The sequence below is a fragment of the Bombus huntii genome, chromosome 10 (assembly GCF_024542735.1).
Source record: "Bombus huntii isolate Logan2020A chromosome 10, iyBomHunt1.1, whole genome shotgun sequence".
Classification (NCBI taxonomy): domain Eukaryota; kingdom Metazoa; phylum Arthropoda; class Insecta; order Hymenoptera; family Apidae; genus Bombus; species Bombus huntii.
Genome location: NC_066247.1, coordinates 7,317,664 through 7,340,119, shown reverse-complemented (window position 1 = coordinate 7,340,119; position 22,456 = coordinate 7,317,664). Strand labels below are relative to the sequence as shown.

Below are 22,456 nucleotides of genomic sequence, written 5' to 3'. Positions count from 1 at the left end.
CGCTGGCTGTAAAACTCGTGTATCAGCTGATGTACACGACTATTATGCGATCTGGGCCGGCGCTTTATCCTCGGCCCCTCGTAAGCCGCGGCAAAACACAACCAACCAGCGAGGACGAATTCCCGCCGCTGACTTGCAAAATCCACGCCACGGGGTTCATTCCGCGTGCCCAACGATTTAACGGCCCAGCCATGGCATTACGAAGCACACCTTTGCTTTTCGTCGAATATTATTATTTGCTGGTCGAATCGACTAATCTGCAAGTAATTTTTTTACAGAAACTTTTATGGATACGCAACGATACATTTTGCGGTATTTGAGCGATCGTCTCGTAAAATAGAGTATAAGAGCCTGTAGAGTATAAGCGCTTGTTTCTTTATTCCTACGATATGTATGGTATTTCTTCGTATATGTGGTAGGTATTTTTTTACGTTTGGACTTTTTCAAAAGTCTCTCTCAACGATAGTCTGTCAATGATTCTTTTATTTCTTAACGAAGATACAGAATGATCTGTTTGCGGTTCCCGTTCTTTGGATCGTCATCGCGTGGAAATTTATAAAGAATCTTCTTTATAGGCGTGTTGAAATACAGCGACAGAAATTTAGCTGGCTATATGACCGGCATTTTGTCCATTTGTTATCAATTTTCGTGACGATTTTGGCGGATAGAATTTATTCTTCAAAGATGTTGACATTCTCCAGAAATTTCTCAACACTGTGTGTAAGGGCTATGTTACTGTCCCTTTGATCGTCTTCCCCTTTTGTAGCTTCCTAACAAATTGACTTAGGGTTTTATTCTCGAAGCAATGTCGTAAAGCTGTTTCCAAAGAAAGATTTCAATTAAAAATGTAGTTATTCGTAAGCCAGGAAAATTACACAATTATTTGTTCGAAAGTACAGAAGGAGAAGGTAATTACGAGACAGTTTCTCGGTATTATTTTTCTCGTTTTATATAAGTTGAGATCGAATCAGAAACATAATATCGTTTTGGCGCATTTCCATAAATACGACTTCTCAACTTGGTTTCAGTCGTAAAGCGGCTAATCCTCTTCTGAACGCAGTTTACCAACTTCTGTTTAAAAATAACTCTCGAGGTGCTAGATAATATGCTTTCATCTAAAGGTCAAGCAAGCAACCGAGTAATGGCGATCAATCATCGCGTTACGTCGCTGCGCTGGTTCGAGCGAGTTTTCCTCGTAAATTCATTCGATTCCGCTTTTCTTGCTGGAAAGTGCATTTATTTAACGCTCTAAAAATACGAGCATCGCGTTAGCTCGATATAAATGAAAAAACTTCGCCGAGATTCCGATAACAAAGACGTCCAGATCTTTCAAATTTTCAACGTTATTCGGAAAATCGATCGCCTATATCGATAATTAGCGGAATGTCTCGTATTTTTGCTTTTGCAACGTACGAAGTTTCGTATATCGCGACAGAGAATCTGAGGTATTTGGCAAAGTCAATCGTCTTTATTTAATCGAAGCTTGAACGATCGGACAAACGGAGGTATCAAAATTGGACTTAAGTGATTCGTAACAAAGTATGTACTTACATACGTCGTATTTTATAGATTTCATAGGATCGATCTACAACGTTCGTGCTTTATGAAGCTTACTTTACGAGATTTATGCCATGGTTTTATTTCTCTCTGATATTAATACCGTCCCAGTTCCTTCGGTTTGCACTTTGATATTTTACGCTGGTTAACGGGCTTGAAATTATATCGTAAAACCGATGAAAAACAAAAGTATTCGATTTATATTTATATTCCTCGCTTATGCGCTTTTGAACGTAAAGACCTTTGCTTTTGTGACGGATATATGAGCCTAAACCGCGTTTTACGTACCTCCGAGACAAAGATCTATTCCTACAAAAAAATCCCTTTGCTCATCCCCAAACTCGATAACATTCGCCCTAAACGGCAATATATATCAAAGATACAAAGAACGAAAAATAAAGCGCACGAAATATCAAGTTTCTAAATCTCTAAACCTTAAACGCAACACGCGTATTTATCTTACTCGCGGGCTCGTTTTCCTTGGCCCTCGAATTACCAACATTTTTCTCGTCCCAGTGTTCCATCGCTCAACGCCAAATACGATTCATCACCGTGGATGGCCTCTCTGCCTCTAACCACTTCCTCCTTCAATTTTTGCGTCTCTCTCGCCGCGGTAGAAGGATGCTGCAGCGTGCATTAAGGATGCATGTATTCGTTGATCCCTGGCCAAGATACGTAGGCAATACGTCGCGTCGGTGCCGCGGGAACGAGGAAAATACCCCCTTTCTATTCCAGGGGTGAGTCTGCGTTCTTCACCGCAACCACTGTCTTCAGACGTCAACGCGATTTGTATCTCGCGGCTATTTCCCGCTAAAAAATGAAATTTTCTCTGGCTACCTTTCGTTCCGTTGCTCCTCGTCTTCGCGCTCCGATGAGATTTCCAGAAGCCTGGTCTTTTCCAGGATTTTCTCTTTCGAAATTATTTCTCACCGTTGACTGGTTCGGACTCTTTTGCGCTAGCCTTTGCGATACGTCGCGCACTATATTGAACGATCGTACATCCAATAATTTGCATTTTTAATTGGCATTTTAAGTTCGGATCAGGAAGCCTGAGAGAGATTAAAGATTGGATTCAATCGTCGAAATTTTCATATTATCGGCTCTTACTTAGACCCGACAGGCAAGGAACTTCATAAAACTGCAGGTGTTTAGTTCTCGCATCTACTGGAAACGTACAGCCGCTTTCGAATGTCAGCCTTTATCGAGCTAAAAGCGTGTCTTTATACGTCGCATCGATCCAATTGCGATCATTCGCGTGTAATAATAATTCGTGTATAGTATATCCAGGAGGTGCACACTGAAGTCTAATCAAAGATTTCGCGATATCTTCTTCAACGGCAATGTCACGTTAGCGTATCCGCGAGACGCATTGTCGATCGCGATGAAATCAATCGAGACGTAGTCGACTGTGACGATCCTGGAGGACGACACAGGCAAATAAAAACGACGAAACGAGACAGAAAGACCGAATGGAAGATGAATAGAGGAACGGTTGGTAAAAAGAGGAAGAGAATCAGTCGGGCGAGGCTCGACTTTAATTGGACTCAAAAAATCGACAGACCGACGACTACGTGAAGAGGTTCGCGGATGTCGAAGCAATTTGGGTGAAAAGATAAGGACATTGCCGGAGGAAAGAGAAATAATAAGAGGCGGAGGCGAGCGTTGTCGAATTGAAAGACCAATTTGTAGCGGTGCCGAGCCGCTCGAAGACACTATTAGCGTCAGTTATGACGAGCGGAAAAGGTACACAGACGAGGTGAATCGGGTATCGGTCCTTGAAGAGCAAGGAAACTCGCCTCCTTGCAATATGGCTCGGTCGCGTCTTGCATCTTGTACTCGCGCGCGAACGTCGTTTCTTTTTCAGTCGACTTCGATCGTCCTCGAATAGTTTGCACTGTGTCGCTTTTCGTCTAACGTACGGATCACGATTCGAAACACGTGTCAAGAGCTGGTTAAGGATCCAGCGATGTCTAGATAAATTTCCGGAATCTTATTTTATACCCGTGATCTATTAAATGATCTTGACAGAGTTCAAGAATTTGAAGGAAATCGATTTAGAATGAAAGAGTGTTCGTAGAAGCTACCGTAGATAGCTAAAGTCGGAGAAGTTCGATTTTTTTGTAATGTTCTACGTACCAATGAGAATACCGCAGTGTAGAATTTAAGTGCAGTTTTGCAAGTGAAGTTTGCCACGATGTCGTCTATATAGGAAAGACGCAAGCGCCAATAATCATAAGATAATCGTTTCTTGGCTTTTATCTGTGCCATCTATTTTAAACGGACGGGACATTCAGTTTTCTTCGTAACTAGGAGACGACACGTACAGGCTTTTCTATGGAAACACTCTTCTTTCCCATGAGTTTGGACTACATTAACGCGTAAGTTTCCTTTTAAGTTTAAAACTTGTTTCCTGACACTTACAGTGTTTCTTTACAAGTGCTCTTCGATTTTGTGATATCAAAATTTCTATCGGTAGTAAAAATATACGTGAAGAAATCCTGAATCTGTTACAACAAATCACAGCGAATTATATACCGATATTCCCATCAATGTTCCTACGAAAATACAAATCCGTTAGGCGAAGTTCATCTGTGCGTTCCACGGAGCGTGTTAACGCGCGACCAAACGAAAAACAGGACGAAGACGTTTGATTCAACGACGTAGAAAATCGGTCGCATCGTTTTACCGTCGAGTTTATACGTGAAACGATAACGGACCGGGGAAACGTTGTTTCATTTGACGATGGTCGTCTCCTCGTTTTCTATAAAGCAACACAGGCTGAAACGAACGCAGCAAGAAAAAAAAAAAAAAAAAAAAGAAAAAGAAGGAAAAGAAAAAGTGAGGAGAATGAAGAAGAAGAAGCTCCTTGAAGAGAATAGAGGAAAGAGTTCGTTGAAGCGCGTTTTATTTCCGGCGGTTATCCAGTCGTGAACGAGCCTGGGCCAGCTTCTTTCTCGCTGGACGGATGATTTTCTTGGCCGGTTTCGCGACTCAGAACCGGAAAGAGGGGCAAAAGTGCACGACGGTCACGAGTCACGATTACCGAGTTGCACGCCGGGCTGGTTACACCGTCACGAATTTTACCGGAGGTTAGAGACACAATGGCGACTCGTTCTGAACGCTGGAGGATCCTCTTGCTTTCTTATTTCCTTCTCTCTTTCCTTTCCACTCCTTCCCTCCCCTCGCTTTACCTGCTTGTTCTGCCTTCCCTTCTTTTCGTAATTCATATTACAAGCCTGAAGATTGCAGTATGGCGTCGTGTTTATCCCAATTGAAGTCAATTATTTAAAATTAAAGTATCCTTTCGAGATTGCTTACCATAAAATATCTGTAGGTTGGAAACTACAGTGGCTGACGAAGGGAAGTTTAACATTGATACTCGTGCACACGAATGTTACTAACTTCTGTATTAGACGTTTCTTATCGCGATAATGTCAATCGTTCATTGTAACATATATATATCTTTATCACATTATTATTACTTATTACTTATCACTTAACCTACTTCTTTATTTATCGTTCTTATCAATTATATTTCAATTTCGTAAAATTATAGTATCTTTCCTCTTGACACTTTCCTCTGTTCGCGACTGTATAACAAGTTATCAACGATTCGATTGAAATGATCGATCGAGCAGGAATATCAGTAAGATAGAGATTTTTTATTCCAGTATTCTTCACTAAGAATATTTCACGATCTCTTTCGCGCGAACTACGCAGCTTTAAACGTCGAACGCATTCTTTCTCTGTCATTTTAATCTTAATCCATCCGTTTGTACGTATCGTTCGAAATTTAATCGCTTGTTATACGTAAATCCGCCCAAAGTCCGATCGCTTGTAGTAAATAATCCTTCAAAATTCCCATTGCCGCAATAATCTTTGGAAACAATTAATTTTCTGGCAAAATTGTAACACTCGTAACGATCGACTGGAATTTTGTGAAATTGTTTTCGCTCCCTGATCGGTGATTTCCTGGAGCAATCGTATTTCTGGTATTCGGTGAGCAGGGGGTTGGTTCGAAAAGGAGGCGAGATCGTTGCCTCGACGAGTCGACTGCTCGTCTTCACGATGCCCGACTGTTTGCATTTCAAATTCCGCGATAGCTTCCATTGCCTCGGGATCCCGATTACGTTCGAGGTATTGATACTTGTTCTCTGGGGCTTGGGATGCCGGTGTTTGCGCCGTGCTCCGTTCACAGATTTGTCTAGGGGATGGGTGAATGGCATGGGCGACGAGTTCTCCCGGGAAAGTGGGTTAGATCGAAGGAGCGGGCAAGAAATTGTCGAATACTTGAGTTTGGGTATTAGAATCGTGCCAGACTGTTGTCTTGATCGCTTTGTTATTTAATTTACCGAATTACGGATCGAATGTAAAAGATACAAGTTTCGTTTCATATAAAGTTCGATTGTAATTTTACGTTTCCGTTGAAGTTACAAGAGTCGTTTATGGTATTCGGTTGACAACTAAGTGATTGCGGATTTTATCATAAGGTAGTAATGATAATCTCAATATAATCAACCCAATAGTTCACAGGTTTCATCGACTATCAAAGTTTCACAATATCAATTCTGCGAATGGATATTGTGAAAAATCGTAAGACACGGCACGAGGAAGGATAAGGATCGTAGTAAGTTGAAGATCCAAACGCGAAAATATACTTTGCAATTAACGTAACGGAATAACTCGATAGAACGCGACATTCGTATCAGAAATTTATCCAGGCGAAACGTTTGTTCCATCGAATCTTCCCCTCAACACCTACAACAGAGAAAATTCGTCGACGAAATATGCCCAGACAGATCCACAGAACGTACTCGCGGCCCTATCAATTCGCCATATGTCATGTTTCATGGGATTTAAATAGCGCTGGATGTTCATATGGTGTGCCCCGAAACAGTTGTGGCCAGGTAAGGAAGAAGGCGAAGACATGGGCTATAAATTACGGTATCTCTAGGGCAGCAGGCGCCGAGCATCAAATTCGCGCGTTCGCCAAGGAAACGAAAGGAAAAAGAAAAGGGAGTTGAAGGTCCATGAGACGAATAAAGCGGAGAGAAAGAACGAAACGTTCGAACGTGCCTATATACGTAGACGAATGCACGTGTGTGTAAAAGGCGTAGGAAAAAAACGTTGGATGGTCAAAAGGGAACGACGAGGGTGTAAGAAGAATCGTCGAGGTGACTCGAGGCGTGGTTCACCCTCTTTCTTTTCTTCTACCCCTTCGCTTCTCTTCCTCCCTCGTTCCTCCCATTCTCCATCTGTTTCTACTCCTTTTCCACCGGTCCCATCTCCGTTTTGCACGCAAGATTAATTTTATAGCCATGGAACGATTCGGCGAACCGGCATCGCGTGTCGCCCCGATGAAAAGGACACCCTGTATACCGGGCGGCCATCTAACCAGCGGAAAAAGGGCGGAAGGAAGAACCAAGGGAATATTTCTTTTTGCAATCTGAACGTCGGCCGGGTTCATCGATTTTTGCCCATCTTCCCAGATGACGTACGACCACGACCAACCGTCCGTACGTTTTTCACGTTTAGAAATTGCGTCAGTTTCTCGCCGTGGTTTCGCGCGTGAATTTCTATTTCCTTCCTCGCTGTTTCCGCAGCTCGTTCATTCCATACCTCGAACCGTATAAATTTCTTTATATTATTTCTTAAATACACACAGCCTTGCTGTTTGGTAATTATATTGTATGCCGTATGACGTAATACTTTAGTTTCTGGCACGTACGGTTGAAACTCGTGAAATCTTACAAAACTCCTACGTACACTGTCGGCCATAAGTATCAGACATTTGATACGACATTCGATAAAAATTGTATACGCTTTTCACCGCTTTTATCCTTTGATTAATCTTCTTTGTCGTAAATCCGTTACTTCATACGTATCGTGCCTGCCTTTTTAACGTAAAATACTTATTCGAGCAGAGTTTACCGATACATTTTTTAATAAACGTAACCAACAATTTTTCCCGATATCTATAGCCCGCGATTATACGCGTTAGATAAAGTAGTTGTCTACGCGATACGATCTTTCATTTCCATTCTGTGATTTACATTCGACGATTCTCAACTTCACGAGCTGAGACCGGGTTCGAAGGTGAAACGAAGCTTTCATAGAACCACGATCGGTGTTCGAGGTAAGGAAACAGTGTGATTCGATAAGTGAGTGAAGGAAGGTCGAGAAGGAAGTTGCCGGTGCATAAATAAAAGTTCGATACCCTTGGACTAAACATCGAAGCATCTCGAAAACGTAGGAAATCGTTTCTAGGAAAATCTGATACTCGATAGAAACGAGATCCACCGGTTTCCATGCGAAACAAAGGGGTTGCAGGTCAGGAATTGACTTGTAAAATGGACGAAGTGGCTCCGTTTCGTTGCGATCAACTTTTAATACGGTATCGAGCAGAGGGTGGTCGACCCTGGGTACATAAAGTATACACTTTTCATTTACTTCCCAGGCAGAGACGTTTGGAACAATGGAGAAGTCGAGCCGGGGCATCTTGGCTTTTATCCCAAAAACTACCGACAGATCGAAAAGTTTACGAGCAGGAAAGAACAGTTCTGCTCCTGGTTCTCGTAAAATCCAGTTGAATAATACGTTCGGTTTACGAAATGAACCGACCTTTCTTTGTCCCGAATTCTTCAGTCCTGATTATGTTGTGGTATAAAATTAACGTGTAATATACGAAGGAAACAGATTGACAAATTGTATTCGATGGAATTTTTAATCGACGAAATGGGGAAACGAAACGGTTTGTTAATTAAGTGTGCGATATTTGGTACGTTGTGCTATCTTTGATCAATATTTGTTACATACAGATTCCCCTCGTTACGTAGGAGAATCGAATCAAATGATTTTCATTAAAATCAGTGATTAAATATTTAAATAAATATAAGTGAGTTACGATAGTAATACATCGTTTTTTATACAATTCTATAATTACAAGTTACACATTTAAATTGAACGAATGCTGAAATTAAAATAAATAATTGATTTTAATTAACGAACTTCCAATGTAAATTTTAAATGTACAGAATTAATGGAAATCCTGCTTCGTGTATGCACCTTAAACGCTATTGTTACGTTCCATTATCTTCTCGCGGGCCACGTAATTAATAATTTGCGATAAGATAACGTTTAACAAGGAAATGATAAATGCTTTTTATTTTATTTTACAATTCTTTGAATTTCTTCCATTCATTGTAAAACCTCCTCTTGAAAAATCGATACCTACAATACTTTCGTTCTTGCTTTTGTCTTCGAATAGATCTAACTTCTCAACAAAATCCACTGCGTGTTCCTAACGTTCTATACGTAGTATGTAACGCACATAGCATACGGAACACCAAGTACGATCTTATAATTACAAAAATTGTTTATTTTTCATGTACAACTGATCGATCGAGGATCACTCACGTATCAAAGAAAAGCAGCTATTTTTCACAAGTTTCTAGCGAGTATATTTTCGTCGACTGTTCGTATTTTCGACAAATTGCCATCGATACTTTTGTAACATCGATCACCTCGTCGCTATCCATATTTAAACGGTTCTAATCATTAATTCAGACGACAAATCAAACAGGATCTCAATTATTACCACTTGTTACCGGATTATAAAATTTCATTCGTTTGATACATAGAAAATAATTCGAATATTATCGATACTGATCAGCGACAGAATTTTTATTTTCGTCGGTTGAAACGAAGCAGAGCCGAATTACGAGCACGTTGATCATTCGTACGAGAAACTCTTCACCCCTTGACGAATTCATCGCGGTCGGAAAGTACACGTGGCGTGCGAATGATACGAGTAATTAGGATTATTGCACCGTTTGCCTATCGCCGGGAATGTACGGGCGTTTCGTCTTTCCTTTGGACGCGAAGGTACGTTCGAATCGCGCGTGTTCGTGAAAGCAGCACCGATCACGAACTCTCTGGCGTACAATTAGGAAATTTCGGTGCCTCGACCGCGCCTTTCGCTTCTCACTCGTCGTCTCTTTCCATCGTTCTTACTTAGCCATTTCGTTACGATCGTTGCCAACTAATAATTCAGGTGTTCTCGAATTTTACCGTCCCTCGTACGATGCTGCGATCCGTCGATCTCAAGCAGAAACTTCTACGATCGCGAAATTAAAAGTTAATACAAATAACTTAATTTCAACGGGATGAATGTTGATTCTTGGAAATATAAATACGACATAAGGTGCTTTTAACAAAAACGGAAGCGCGCGTTAACGAATAGGGGATTCATAAACAAAGAAATTATTATAATATCGTAATTACCAGAAATTACCATAATTTCTCTTACCTAAAGATCGTTTTCGCAAGATACACTCGCGTACCTGGCATAATCTGGCGGTGTTTTTCAATTTTCACCTCCGCGTTTGCCGAAATAAAGAAGACTATCTACCTAAAACTCCAAGACAACGAAAGACCCTCTCACCCTTCTTCGTACTCCTCTAACTTCCAATTTAAACGCCGCGCCTGGTGTTCGCGCAAATCCATAAAGGAAACACGTACAAACAGAGCAAAGAAGAAAAAAAAGGAGAGGAGGAAGTGAACTGCAGATTCTCCTAGAAAGAACGCCGCTCTGTCTCCTCATGTGCTCTACGAATCTGGAGCAATTCGTGTACATAAATTTCAGCCCATAATCCTTAACAAACATTCCCGCGTGGGCGCTAAGCCACTCGTCCCTATGCAAACAAACAAACAAATCATTTTGTCCAGTTGAAATGTTGACGGACGATGTTCCGTGGTTCCTCTCTCGTTGGTCTGTATCGTTTGGTTCGCTGGCCACGGTCGTTTTCCTTTGCGGAACCACGGAAGAACCGCTTAAGCCAATTGCGAGAGGCAGCACGGGCGCGCGACGTGTTACGAGGCGGCGTTCGTTTCGCAAATTAAAATAAACTGGCACGATACCACCGTTGGCAGACGGCCAGACACGCTCCCCAAACAAGACCGCGCGACGGAAATCGCTGTCGCGTTTCTACTTCCCACGCCCGAGCCCGTCTTTTTAAGGGCTTTGTACGCTCATCCATTTCTAACCCTTTCAGTCAAACCCTCCAATCGTTTATTAGAAACTGTTAAAATTACACATTGCGATTGCTCGAGTTTATTGCAGAATTGTTCTCGCGACGAGAATCCTATCTCTTCTGGTTGCTTGGAAATTGAGACACGGTACAACGTTGTTGGGATCGTTGTAACTACGTTCGAGAACGAGGGATTACAATGATACGGTGATACGAAATAAAGGAAGGTTTCGAGCAGATTGCATTAGGGAAACGAAGAATTTTCTATGTTTTATTATCCATTGGTAGACGCACAAATGGTAATCAGAAATGCGTATACAGTAGCTGCAAGAAGTATTTTCACGTACCTTCGTTCCTCGACGAAGTGTTTCTTACGAGGTTTAATATTTAATTTTCAAGGTGTCAGATTTTTCTAATGCTCAAAGGTACTATAGAATGATACAAAATTTAATACACTTGCGCTTGATTAATTAGTACGCGAATGTTATAATAAATACAATGGCGAGTACTTTTCTACTACTAGCAATTTAATTAAAAAATAGTTTGCAACATTATCATCTTTCTGTCTTTTTCGACGTACGATTAATCTGACTTCTAAATATCTCGCTTCGTAAAAGCTGCACTAAAATGAATTAGAAATCACGGCTCTCTTGGTACAAGAGTAGAAGAAGGCGGAGTACATTTCCAGATCGAACTAGCATATTAAAATTCCGTGGCAGCCGTTTCAGCGTAATTTCTAGGCCGGCAACGGGCAAAAGACGCGAAGGAACGGTGGCATCCGGACGCGTAATTCTCGCGGCGTGTGTCTTGCGGGCTTCTCGCGTGTTTCGCACGTACGCGTACGTGTCCCCGGCTAAGCGCACGTAACCTCTTGGCGGGCACGTAGCTGGCCTCTCCTCCTCGCTCCGGTACAGTTACTCGCTACAGCACGTCCAACCGTTACCTACGGTCCAATATAATCGCAGCAAACGCACTTGCGCGTCGTCTGAAATTCGCACGCGATTCCATCGCACCGAAGTTGACTCGATCCGCGTTTATCCGCGTTTCGAATTCGGAAGCGACGATCCCAGATTCAGAAGTAAGGAACAACGAGAACGTTCGACCAAATTAATTCAGATCACAGCACGATTTTTCACTGCGAATGCAATAAAGCGTTTAAACAGCCGGTGGGGAGCATCGGTTCCGATTTGCACCACGCTCCTGGAAAAAGCGTTAATTGCGCGAACGCTAACGAGAAAAAGCTGGCGAAACTTCGTCATTTTCCTCGTGCTTCGGCCTCGCGACTTCTTCCCTCTTTCTTCCCTTGTCTGCCACTTCTCCATTTTCATATTTCCCGTTTTTCGCTCGTGTTGAGTTTCGCCGGAAAGACGAAGAACGACGATCCTTTTTTCCCCCAAGAACGTCTACTCTAAATTTACCTTCGATCACCGATCACTGTTCGTCGTTCGTCATTTTCGTTTTTTTCGTCGTTAGTATTACTAAATATCAGTGAAATTTTGTCTCACAAGTAAGACGTTTTATTTATTTACAGAATTACTAATTACCCTTGCACGAGATCAGGAAAACGAGATTGGTAATAAACGTTCACGAGTGAATTTAAAAAATCACAAATTATCCGTTTTAGTTATCCTGCTTGACAGAAAGTTGTGAGATTATAAAGGAGAAGTTTACGAACCGTACATTGTACTAATGTTATTAACTGATAAATGATCGCACAGCAGATCCATGGGCCCACTTGTATAAATAAACTAATATCGTTAGAGATATCAGCACATAATTTCGTTTTTATACGCGTAATTGCATAATTTAAGGTCTGGTAACGAAACCAAGGGATTTTTACTAAAGAAACGACGAAGGGTTAGGTAAACCAGCAACAAATGTCAGGGAATTGCATAAATCAACAGATCAATCTAGTTAGTCGTTCTTCTGGTCCACGAAAATTCCCTCTTCGTCTCCGGAGGATTCTAACGAGATACGCTCACTGAAAGACAAGATTACGTTACCGAGTTGTCGGAATAGATTCAGATTTTCATCAGGATAGGACCCACGGAGAAATCGTACGGTGAACATCGCGAGTGAATCGTATTTGGTCGCGTACGGATAGCATAATTTTATCGGAGGCAGTGCACCGTTCAAAATGGCGTGTGTCCCACGCGCCACACTCGTTTTCCAAATCGATTCTAGTTACGTATTCACGATACCATAATGGTTTCGTGTAATTGCGCGATCGATAGAATAGGCGAACGGAGGAAGCTGTACTTTACGCTTAAAATACGCCCGCCGCCGTGTGTTCTTTGGAATTTCCAGCTGGAATTCCACGTGTCTCGTCCAGGAGAATGATCCTCCTTTTCCGGAAGTCGAGGTTTCGCACGGGACAAAATGCTATCAATTGTTTGGTCTGCGAGTCATCTTTTCGTTTCTCTCGGAAACTTGATTACCTAAGATAATATTATTTGAAATAACGTTGCTTAATATAGTTTTCTTGGAAATAGTTGAGATCACGTCAAATAGTTTCTCTTGTATTTTTTATTTTTGATTTTTAAATTTCTAACTTGAAGATTCTAATTACCAATGTTATGAATCGAAGGTTAATTAATTTGTTGAGCGTACGGTGAACGTTTAGGTATTTATGGGAGATCGAAAGACGCGGGCAAGTAAAATTCTCAGAAAACGAAAGAGGAGAACTCGGAGATTCGTAACGGTAATAACTATTAGAATTCCTAGCTACTCTGGTTTATTTGGAGGATTTACTTTTTACGATTGGCATGTGTTGGACAGAAGCGTGGCATCCTAGTTGGAAGAGTTTAAGGCTCGTTGTTTAGAGTTTAGAATTTTCGTTGCCGTGCTGTTGTTTTTATTGGCGAGCGTGTCGTAAAACTAGGCGTTTCCCCGGGGGAAAAACAGAAATTAGTTTTAATGGTTCTTCGGATCGGCGAGGTTGGGGGTCTGAACGAAACTACGCATCCTCCCTAAACTTCTACTCGTTCGGTTTATCGCGATCTGCCTCATAAAAGAAATGTTTTTTCAACGACTGTTTGTAAAGAACAAGAAACAATGCAATATAAATATAGAAACTGATGATTTAGAGTTCAATTAGTTCGAACGAATAGAATTTTATCTTTCGCTTGCTTTATTACTCGAGATATTCGGAACAGGCTGAAAATTTTAATCAGTTTCGAACTTCTCTTAATATCTTTCTGATATTAAAACGATCTCGTGTCATATTTTTCGACAAACTCAGTCAGACTTTTTTGTCGGTAGATACTTAGACGGAATAGAAGGCATCGATTATCGTCAAACGTACGACGAGGCAAGCAGGAACAACGTCGGAAACAGATGTTGTCCGGTATGATCTTCCGTTTCCGACATCGCGGGGACATCTTGCTCGATGGCCTCCAATACTTGCGTCTGCTTTTTCCATGGTTTCGCCTCGAGCTCGATGCTGACGTACTAATCTATCCCTTTGTTACAAGAAACTAGTTTGTTGCTTGTTATCGCGTACTTATTGCACGTGAACCGATAGCCCATTGTTCTTGCTGTAAATACTATTTGTCGTCGCTTAATATCGAACAACGTCAGATGGTCGACAGCTGAAATGAAATTTCACCTTCGACTTTAACTCGATGCAAGACTCTGACTCAACGAAGGAACACGTAAGTATCCTGGAATTTTTCCAAATATTTTATAATCGTGTACACGCGAACGATTGTGTACTTCGAAAAGATAAATTTGTTCTTCTCCGTTTTCCAAGAATTCATGGAATCGAAGTCCACGCCGAACATAAATAGAATAATTTGATCTTGCAGCAGAAATCGAACGCTCTGTTCTTAAATTGGTCGCAATTTATTCAAAACCACTCTATGACAAGACTAACCATCTCGACCAAGATTAATGAATCAGGAACACAGTGTTTCTTGCGAACTAAACTTCCCATCGCAACCATTAATATGTCCGTGTCACTTAACAAACCGTGACACAGATCATGCCGAAAACTACAGAAATCTTAAAACAAGCGCCCCATCGGATCCACTGTTAGGATGTTAAAGTACGACAGGAATATCGAATCGAACGTTAAGGAAGGAAACGCCGATGATTTATTTAGTTCTTGTTTGGCCAAAATTTCCAGGCTCTGGTCCGTCTGTCTCCATTCCATTTTTCATTCGCCAGATAAGACCCAATCCAATTGGCACGGCCACGTTTCCCTCTCTCAGCCCTCTATGAGTTATAGGAGCTTTATAATTCACGGTATTACGGCCCTATGGAATTCTTATAGTCTGAAATATACCGCTCGCCTCGGAATTTTGCCATCATCCACTGTATTAAGGCACGAGAAAGATTTCTTCTCCAACTTCTTCTTTCCTATCAGCTCGAATCTCCAACAGTTACGAAGCTTATCATTTTCAAGCTAGAAGTCCTTCAAAAATTCCGATTTATATATATATAGAGCACCGTTTTATTCTTAAAAAATTCTTACGTATCTTAATATATCCGGCGATCCAAAAATCTCGAATAAACTCAGAAAATTCTGTTCTGTAAGAGGCAACGCTGCCGGTTCGTTCTTTTTTCATCATTTGCATAACTCGACTTGCTTCTTGAGACTGTCACGCTCGAACGATCGAGGATTTCAGCGATTTCCATGACGGTACTACTCCTCCAGCTGGCTAATTCATAAAAAGGGGGAAATTCCTCGACGCAGCGTTGTTCATTCGTCAAATTTCTCCCCGGGCAGCGACACTTGGCCGGCCTTTATTCGGAGCCGGCGCGTCTAGACGAAATTGAATTTAAATATGAATGCGAGCGCGGAGGTCCGCGTAACGCGCGAGAGTTGCAGCGCGGTTATCGGGGACGGTTTATCAGGTATTCTCGACTTCCTGTCGTTGTAACCAAGGGGAAACTGCGTTTCACGGATACGTCCCCAGGAAATTGTTGATTTCTACGACTTTCCACCGTTTTCGCTTTTCTAACGTTCCTCCATCTCTCATGTTACGATGTTGCGAGCCACGTGAACCGTTACGTTACGATCTTCTCGATCTTTCTGCGAGTCCCGCGTTGCGTTACGTTTCGAAAATAATAATTTGAATCTTGTTAACGAAGTGAGAAGCAGATCGTGACTAGCGGGATATATAACAAAGGAAAATTATTCGCAAGAGAGCTCGGATAAATTGAACGAATAAGAAATTATTGACAAACTTAGGGATTCATCTTGCGTTTGGTGTGTCGATTATACTACAACTTCACAAAATAATTTGTCGTTAGAGATGTCGGGTCAGCAAAAGTTCATTATCGAAGAATTTATGGTTTTTCGTTTTATATCCTATTTTGAACTGCATCGGTGAAAATTTGAAGTTTAAACTTCGCGCAACGTTACGATCACCTCGAACGCTTTCCAAAATATCAATTTACGATCAACGATACTGGAATCGTTAATACCTACGTAAAATGTCATGAAATAAAAAAAGAAAAAAATAGACGATACATATAATAAAATACGATGAAATTGAAAAAAAAAAGGAAACGGTAGTGAGCAAATATGAAGTCGTTTTTTCCACCCCCTTGTCGCCCAACCCCCTCGGTGACCCCGGTGATAATATACGATGCAGATCGCGAGGCACGTCCATCTCCCGACTGGCAGGATGATCGAGATCGTTGGTCGACTCGAAAATCAATTATTCGTCGGTGCACCGAAAATGCACATCAATCTTGTCATGACCGCTCGTTTGCTTCTCTTCAGCGGCGCGCATAGTTGCACAATCGGGCGTCGGTATTGGTGTACCTTTTGAAGTGGATCAGTTAACAGCGGCTGATGAGAGCCGTGATGGATGACCCAGTCCACTTTTTTCTCTTCCTTCCTTTCTTTTTTCCCCCCTCTTTTTTAGTTTCTCGTTTTCCTCTCCCCTAAGGAATATTCCATAGGGGGCAAGACCGAGAAAAATTCGCAAGTAGATGCGGACGAGAAAGATAGGAAATAAGGACGTTGTTTCGGATTGTCGTACAGTCTCTTTTCGATTTCCCGTTCTTCTTCGAGGAATATTTAACGGGGTTTAGATGGAGAAAAATTGCTGGAAAGGATAGGTGCACAAGGGTGTGCGATGAGGGTGGCACACGAGTGTTTTTTTAAGACAAAATTCTGGAAATTTATCATATTTTCTGGCAATTAAAAATTGTCTAATATAATCGAATTTATCTGAAAATTTAGGCAATTCAAATTTCCATGATATCGATTATAGTAATTGGAGCAACGTTATCGTCCATTGGACTGTAGATATTCCATGGAGGAGCACGTTGAATTTCTTAAAACAAAATTTTACAACTTTGTCCATCTTCTGTCGATATTTTTTTATTATTTATTAAACTACTTTTCCGCCGACTTTCGTGCAACTGATTTTCATGCAAATTCATATTTGTAGTAGTAGAATAAAAAAAGGTAGAATATCGGTAGAAAGTTGTTTAATCAAGTGTTATAGAAAGCACCGCATATACTTTGGATATTTTATACGTTTTCTGGTATCGTACGCATTCTGTGCAATTTCGCACTTTCAAATTTCCCATAAACGCACGAGAATTCATGTTCTATTTCTTATCAATTTAAATGCATCCTGTATTAACTTAACTCTGAAAGTTTTACACACTTTACTCTTCGATACAGTAATAAAATTCATCTTTCATCCTTATCCCGATTATCACGCGCGACACGGAACGTGTTCACGACTCTTTCCTCAGTCAACTGGTTAATTTTCCTTAACAATACCGCAAGATCTTCGATTTCCTCGGTCATATCCGTTACATCGTTCAGTTCCACTCTTCCGGCGGCGTTGATGCGGAAGTTTGCCAGATCATGTGCTTCCTGGATCCGGGAGAAGTGCACGGGAGCTTCGTAAACGACGATATTATCTCGAAGGGATGGGGGCCGACTCGCTTCTGTTCAACAGTAGGAAAATCGATCAATAGTATATCTTTGCTGTTGACCGAAGAAAGACAAGCTACTGTCGCTCCGAAAGACTTACTGGCTCAAGAAAATTGACTTTTCGGTTTGGATCGTATCTTTAGATAAGTTTCGCGTTCGGTACGGATGCTGGAAGGCATGCCTTTACTTAAGTTTGATCGGTTGATCCTCTAAATCGCTTTTCTCTCAACTGTTCAGAAAGAAGAAGTTGGTCTTTTATGTGGAAAGACAATTTATATTGTTTGCGGTGTGCTTTCGATTTAGCTCTTTACAACGCTACGTGACTTGAAAGTCCCGATACATATGTAGCCATCGGTTTATATTTTTCAAATTACGGTTTTTATTTTTCTATCGCGCCAAGTGAATTCACCAAGGTGAAGTCTTTCGATATTTCTTCTCGAAATTTAGACGATTTCAACTCCGATAAAACGATCGTCGATTTTGTCATATTCCCATTTTTTAATTTCTTTAACCGAACAGTGTCGCAACGAATGAGATTCCACGACATTTTATTTTGAGTCATCTTAGCGTTTCGATCGAGCGAGGTCGCACATTTCGAAATTCTCGACAGCTGTAAGCTAATTTTTATCATTGGCAAACTATAAACCGTGTTCTACTAAAGAGAGACGATAATAAAAATAGGAAAGAAGTGGATGAAATAGTAGCGAATCGAGGCAACAGAGCCGAATCAACGGAGCGTTTTATGCGGTCGGGTGCATTAGCGTAGAACGCGTGGATAATTTACGATCGGCGCTGTTTAGATCCGATGCAAATTACGATTACCTCATAATTCACCCTCGACGCGTTTCGTTGCAAATTCACGTGATAGAAATCGCTCGATAATTGCTCGAGATGCGACCCCTTCTGGCGGGGAACTTGTCGCGATCGTTTCTTCGTTTATAGCCGTCATGAATTCTTCATCACGGTCTATAGGGAAACTTTGTCCTCCTAATGCCTGTAAAACACGAACATTTACAGGTTGATGTCTTAAGATGAAGCGAAAGCATTTTGAAGATCACCATAAACTTCACTTTTGAAAAATCACGCTCCTGTTACGTCATGAAATTCTAGCCAAGCTGTTCTACGATATAATTTACAGATCTTTTTTTATCTTCCTTTCGACTGTACGTTCTCGCGATTTTTCAGGGAACGAAAATGAATTAATTAAACGAAGCTATCGCATTCTAATATCGACGAAGGTACAGTTAGGAGAATAATTCAAATTGCGGTAAAAAGAAGTTAAAAGAAGTTCTGCCTAAAATCTGTCTCGTTTCGTGCTTAATTCGAGAAAGAGAAACGACGTGCGTAGAATTCAGAAGAAAACGAAATGCCAATCTTTCGTTCACGAGTGACGCAACGATCAACGCCGATGCGTAATCGATTAAATCGAATTTCTGCCAGCGAAACGCCGGTTCGTCGCGGCAAAGTAGCATATTTATCTACGTTTATGTGCTGTTTTCTCGTTTCGCGCTAGTTCGACCTAGAACAGCGTGAAACGAACCGCAAGGGACGAGAGTAAATGCTTTTTTACTCGCGAGTTCGGCTAACAAAATGAACGATAAGAAGTTTTAAAATGTCGCGGTTAGATAATAACGCGAGAACAAAAAAGATGAGCTTCTTCGTCGGTTAGTTTCACCCCTTAACCGCTATATGTATAGTTAATTTTTATTTTAGTCGGCGAAGTACAGTGTGATATTTGTATTGGTACCGGAGTTGATTGAAAATGGAACGGCGTTTTTGGTATGCGATTAACAGACAATTTGTCTTCCGTTGAGAATATTCTTATCGTTCTATAACCACAGAACAATCAATTTCTAATGTATACTTAAATATCCAATACGATAGAAGTTTGTATATGCGCATCTAATTTATTCGAACAAATTAATACCGAGCCTCTATTATCCTAACTATGATCGACCGTAATTTCGTAACGCACATATAAACATTTATCGTTGTAATGATTACACGTGCGAACGTCTATTATAAGAACTGTTCGGTTATCCGAGCTGCTTCGTCGACAACGAAATGTTCGGATAAACGAATTTCTACCGCATTTAAAATAATTGTAACTAAAATGGTAGGATGAAAATAAAATACTTGTATATATCGTGCCGAGTAAAGTTTGCACAGGGAAATATTGCTTATTGGCGTTCCATTTAACCAAAGTTCCAAATTTTTCCAAGTGTTCTGAACCTTATCATAACTTCATTATCATAAAAAGAAAAAAAAAGAGAAAAGAAAAGGAAACAAAAATTCATCGTCTGGGTTTCGTCAAAATTATTAACTATTAATACATAATACAATAATACGTACATAAAACAAAGCTACGAGCGCTGGAATACCTTCGTGAGCCTGTACGTATCGATGATTTTCAATACCCGGTGCAATCGGTGCTACGTCTACGTACACCTAATTGATTCCTCGCAAACAGAGAACTCCCTAACAATTTACAAAATGCTCTTCCCAGCCCTATGTCTTCCTCTAACAGCAACAAACTGTCGATACCACAATACCACATTAATTTTCTCCGAAGCCAAAGCGATTCTTGTCCAGAGGAACGAAGCAAAAAGAAAAAGCCGCTCGATCCATCGATCTGTCGTTGGTCGAGTGTTACCAGGCGACGGGGAACAGAGTCGAGACACGCCGTTCGCTTTTTCCTACGACGTTTCCCGTATAATTGGCTCGGACGTCGGTCACGGGACCGCGAAGTGTCGTTCGCGTCGACGTTATAACGGCAAAAAGCGATCGTGTCTGCTCTTGCTACGAGAGGCAAACGGGTAACGTTGAGAATCGAGCCGACCAGCCTATTCGCGTTTCAATCGTCGACCAGCTCCAGGAGAGAGGTTACGTACGATCGATATCGATTGCCTTTTTACGCCTAGGTTTTTGCAACCGGTGCGAACGCACGGATCTCCGTAGAACGTGGCCGTTCCACTCCACCAGAATAAAGTTCCTCTATTTAATTAACATTTATCGTACAGATGCGACGAATAAAATGTATCTTAAATGAGTGGCGATGCTATTTTTAGTTACAGAAGCAGGGATAAAAAAAAATAGTGGAACGTATAAATAAACCATATTTGCTGTGTATAAATATTATACATCTTCCATATTATTAGACGTTCAATTTGATATATCGTTAACAAAGCCACGTTTCGTAGAAAGAGAACGATATATCGTATATCAATGGATTCGTTTCAACGCGTAGATCAATAAAATATCAAAAGTAACCCGCGGCAAATTGTCACTGTGATAACATTCCTGTTCGATTTTTCAACGATGGCCGATATATCGATCGTATTTGGACCAACGAAAGGTTGCGTTTATTTTATTAAATTATATAGGGCAAAAAGAAAAATGAAACGAAGAATGAACGTAACGCTAGATCGCATTAAGAAATCATCAAACTGTTCGAGAGTGTAATCAAATTAACGAATCGTTGGAAAAAATAATGCGTAACAAAAGAGGAAGATAAAGTAGTATTTGAGAAAAGCGACGTTTCATATTTAACCTCGTAATATTCGAAATGATGCAACTAATAATCTGTTGCAAGAATGATTAACGTTAACATGAAAGTAGAAGAACGTAGTGGGGAAACAAAGTTGAAACGTCCGATAGGCGATCGTAGGCATGTGGTAACACTCTCTCGACAACATCACGTGCCGTGCGCACGCTCGGCTGACTCCTCTAACGCCTTACAGGCTTATGCAATTGATTCCCGTTCGAGCTTTTAAGTCTCGTCCTCGTAAGCCGATCGGCAATCACGAGGAGCTGTTTTGCCTCGCCACGCTATTATCCGCTTCTCTACGTGGCTGGGAAATAATATTATTTGCTCCGTACCCCTTCGATCTTCCTCTTTTTCCATCCCTATCTTTAGTTTTTCCACCCTTTTTCCCTTGCTTATCGAAGCCTTTGACGCGCTCGGACGTCTTATCAGCTTTTCTTCGACACGCGTACAGACGATCCGAAGATCTTGTAATTTTTACTCGTTAATACCAAGCTGGGGTCATTCTGAAACACCAAACTGTACGTACGTGTGTTTTATTATCGATATCTGTAAGAAATATTTATTGCTCACGAGTTTCCTTCACGTTTATGAAGATTATCCTCTTTTACGCGAGTCTCACGGTCTTAGCGAACTTTCAAAACTCGAATTACTCGTTAAAAGCTTACTCAACGAGTAGATTACGAATTTTTATACGTTTATAAGAAATTTGAAAGTATAAAATTGCGCAGGATGCACGTAATACGAAAGAGATACGTGAAATGTCCAAAATGCAATGCCTCGTGTAATACTTGGTAGGTAAAACAATTCTCCACCGAGGTTCTGCTTCTTCGATCGTATACTCACAAATACGAATATACATCGAATTCGTCGATGCAATCGTTCATATTAAATATCGCTGTTCGAATCGACGTCGGTAGTCGTTTTACGCCTTAGAAAGAATGTCCTTTGTCTGATTCGTTGTTGAGAGACTATACGTCAGTCTTTTAATTACAAGGAGAAAAAGAGGAGGAAAAAAAAAAGATTTGAAAAGCTGTTCGATAGAGGCTGTGGCAATGAACTTTCTACTTTCTTGATAAACAACATCGGTAAGCCGCGCGAGTCGCGCGTAAAAGTGGAACAAGTATTAATTTTTCGCCGCAACGTGAGTCAGCCAGGTAACGGCGCAGCAGCTTTTATGAGTCATAAAACGTTGTATCGAAACGCGAGTACAAAGTTTTCCGAGCGAGCCTCGAAAGAACGCAGAATTAATGACGCTTAAACACGCATTTCCACCAATACATTCCCACTCCCCCGTTTTTCCCTCGATCATTCCTAAGAAAAAACTTTCTCGACGATTCTTCGAATCACCTTCCAGAGGAAATTAATTCCACAATGAATTAACCTTTCTCATAACGGAACCAGGCTATTTTATGCGTATCA

At 41.0% G+C, this 22,456-nt stretch overlaps 1 protein-coding gene and 1 long non-coding RNA gene across 11 annotated transcripts in view; one reads left to right on the top strand and one right to left on the bottom strand.

The window, feature by feature from the left end:
* LOC126869938 (max dimerization protein 1-like) overlaps window positions 1-22,456 on the top strand; it is a 231,172-nt gene that overhangs the window by 75,918 nt on the left and 132,798 nt on the right. The gene's annotated exons all lie outside the window — the stretch shown is intronic.
* On the bottom strand, window positions 14,626-21,580 carry LOC126869954 (uncharacterized). 2 transcript variants are annotated; one of them, XR_007691062.1, is made up of 4 exons: window positions 19,843-21,580; window positions 18,313-18,484; window positions 17,591-17,719; window positions 14,626-17,504 (listed from the first exon to the last, which is right to left on the bottom strand). It is a non-coding gene; the product is annotated as an uncharacterized LOC126869954 (long non-coding RNA). The 2 variants fall into 2 exon arrangements; XR_007691061.1 differs by lacking the exon at window positions 17,591-17,719.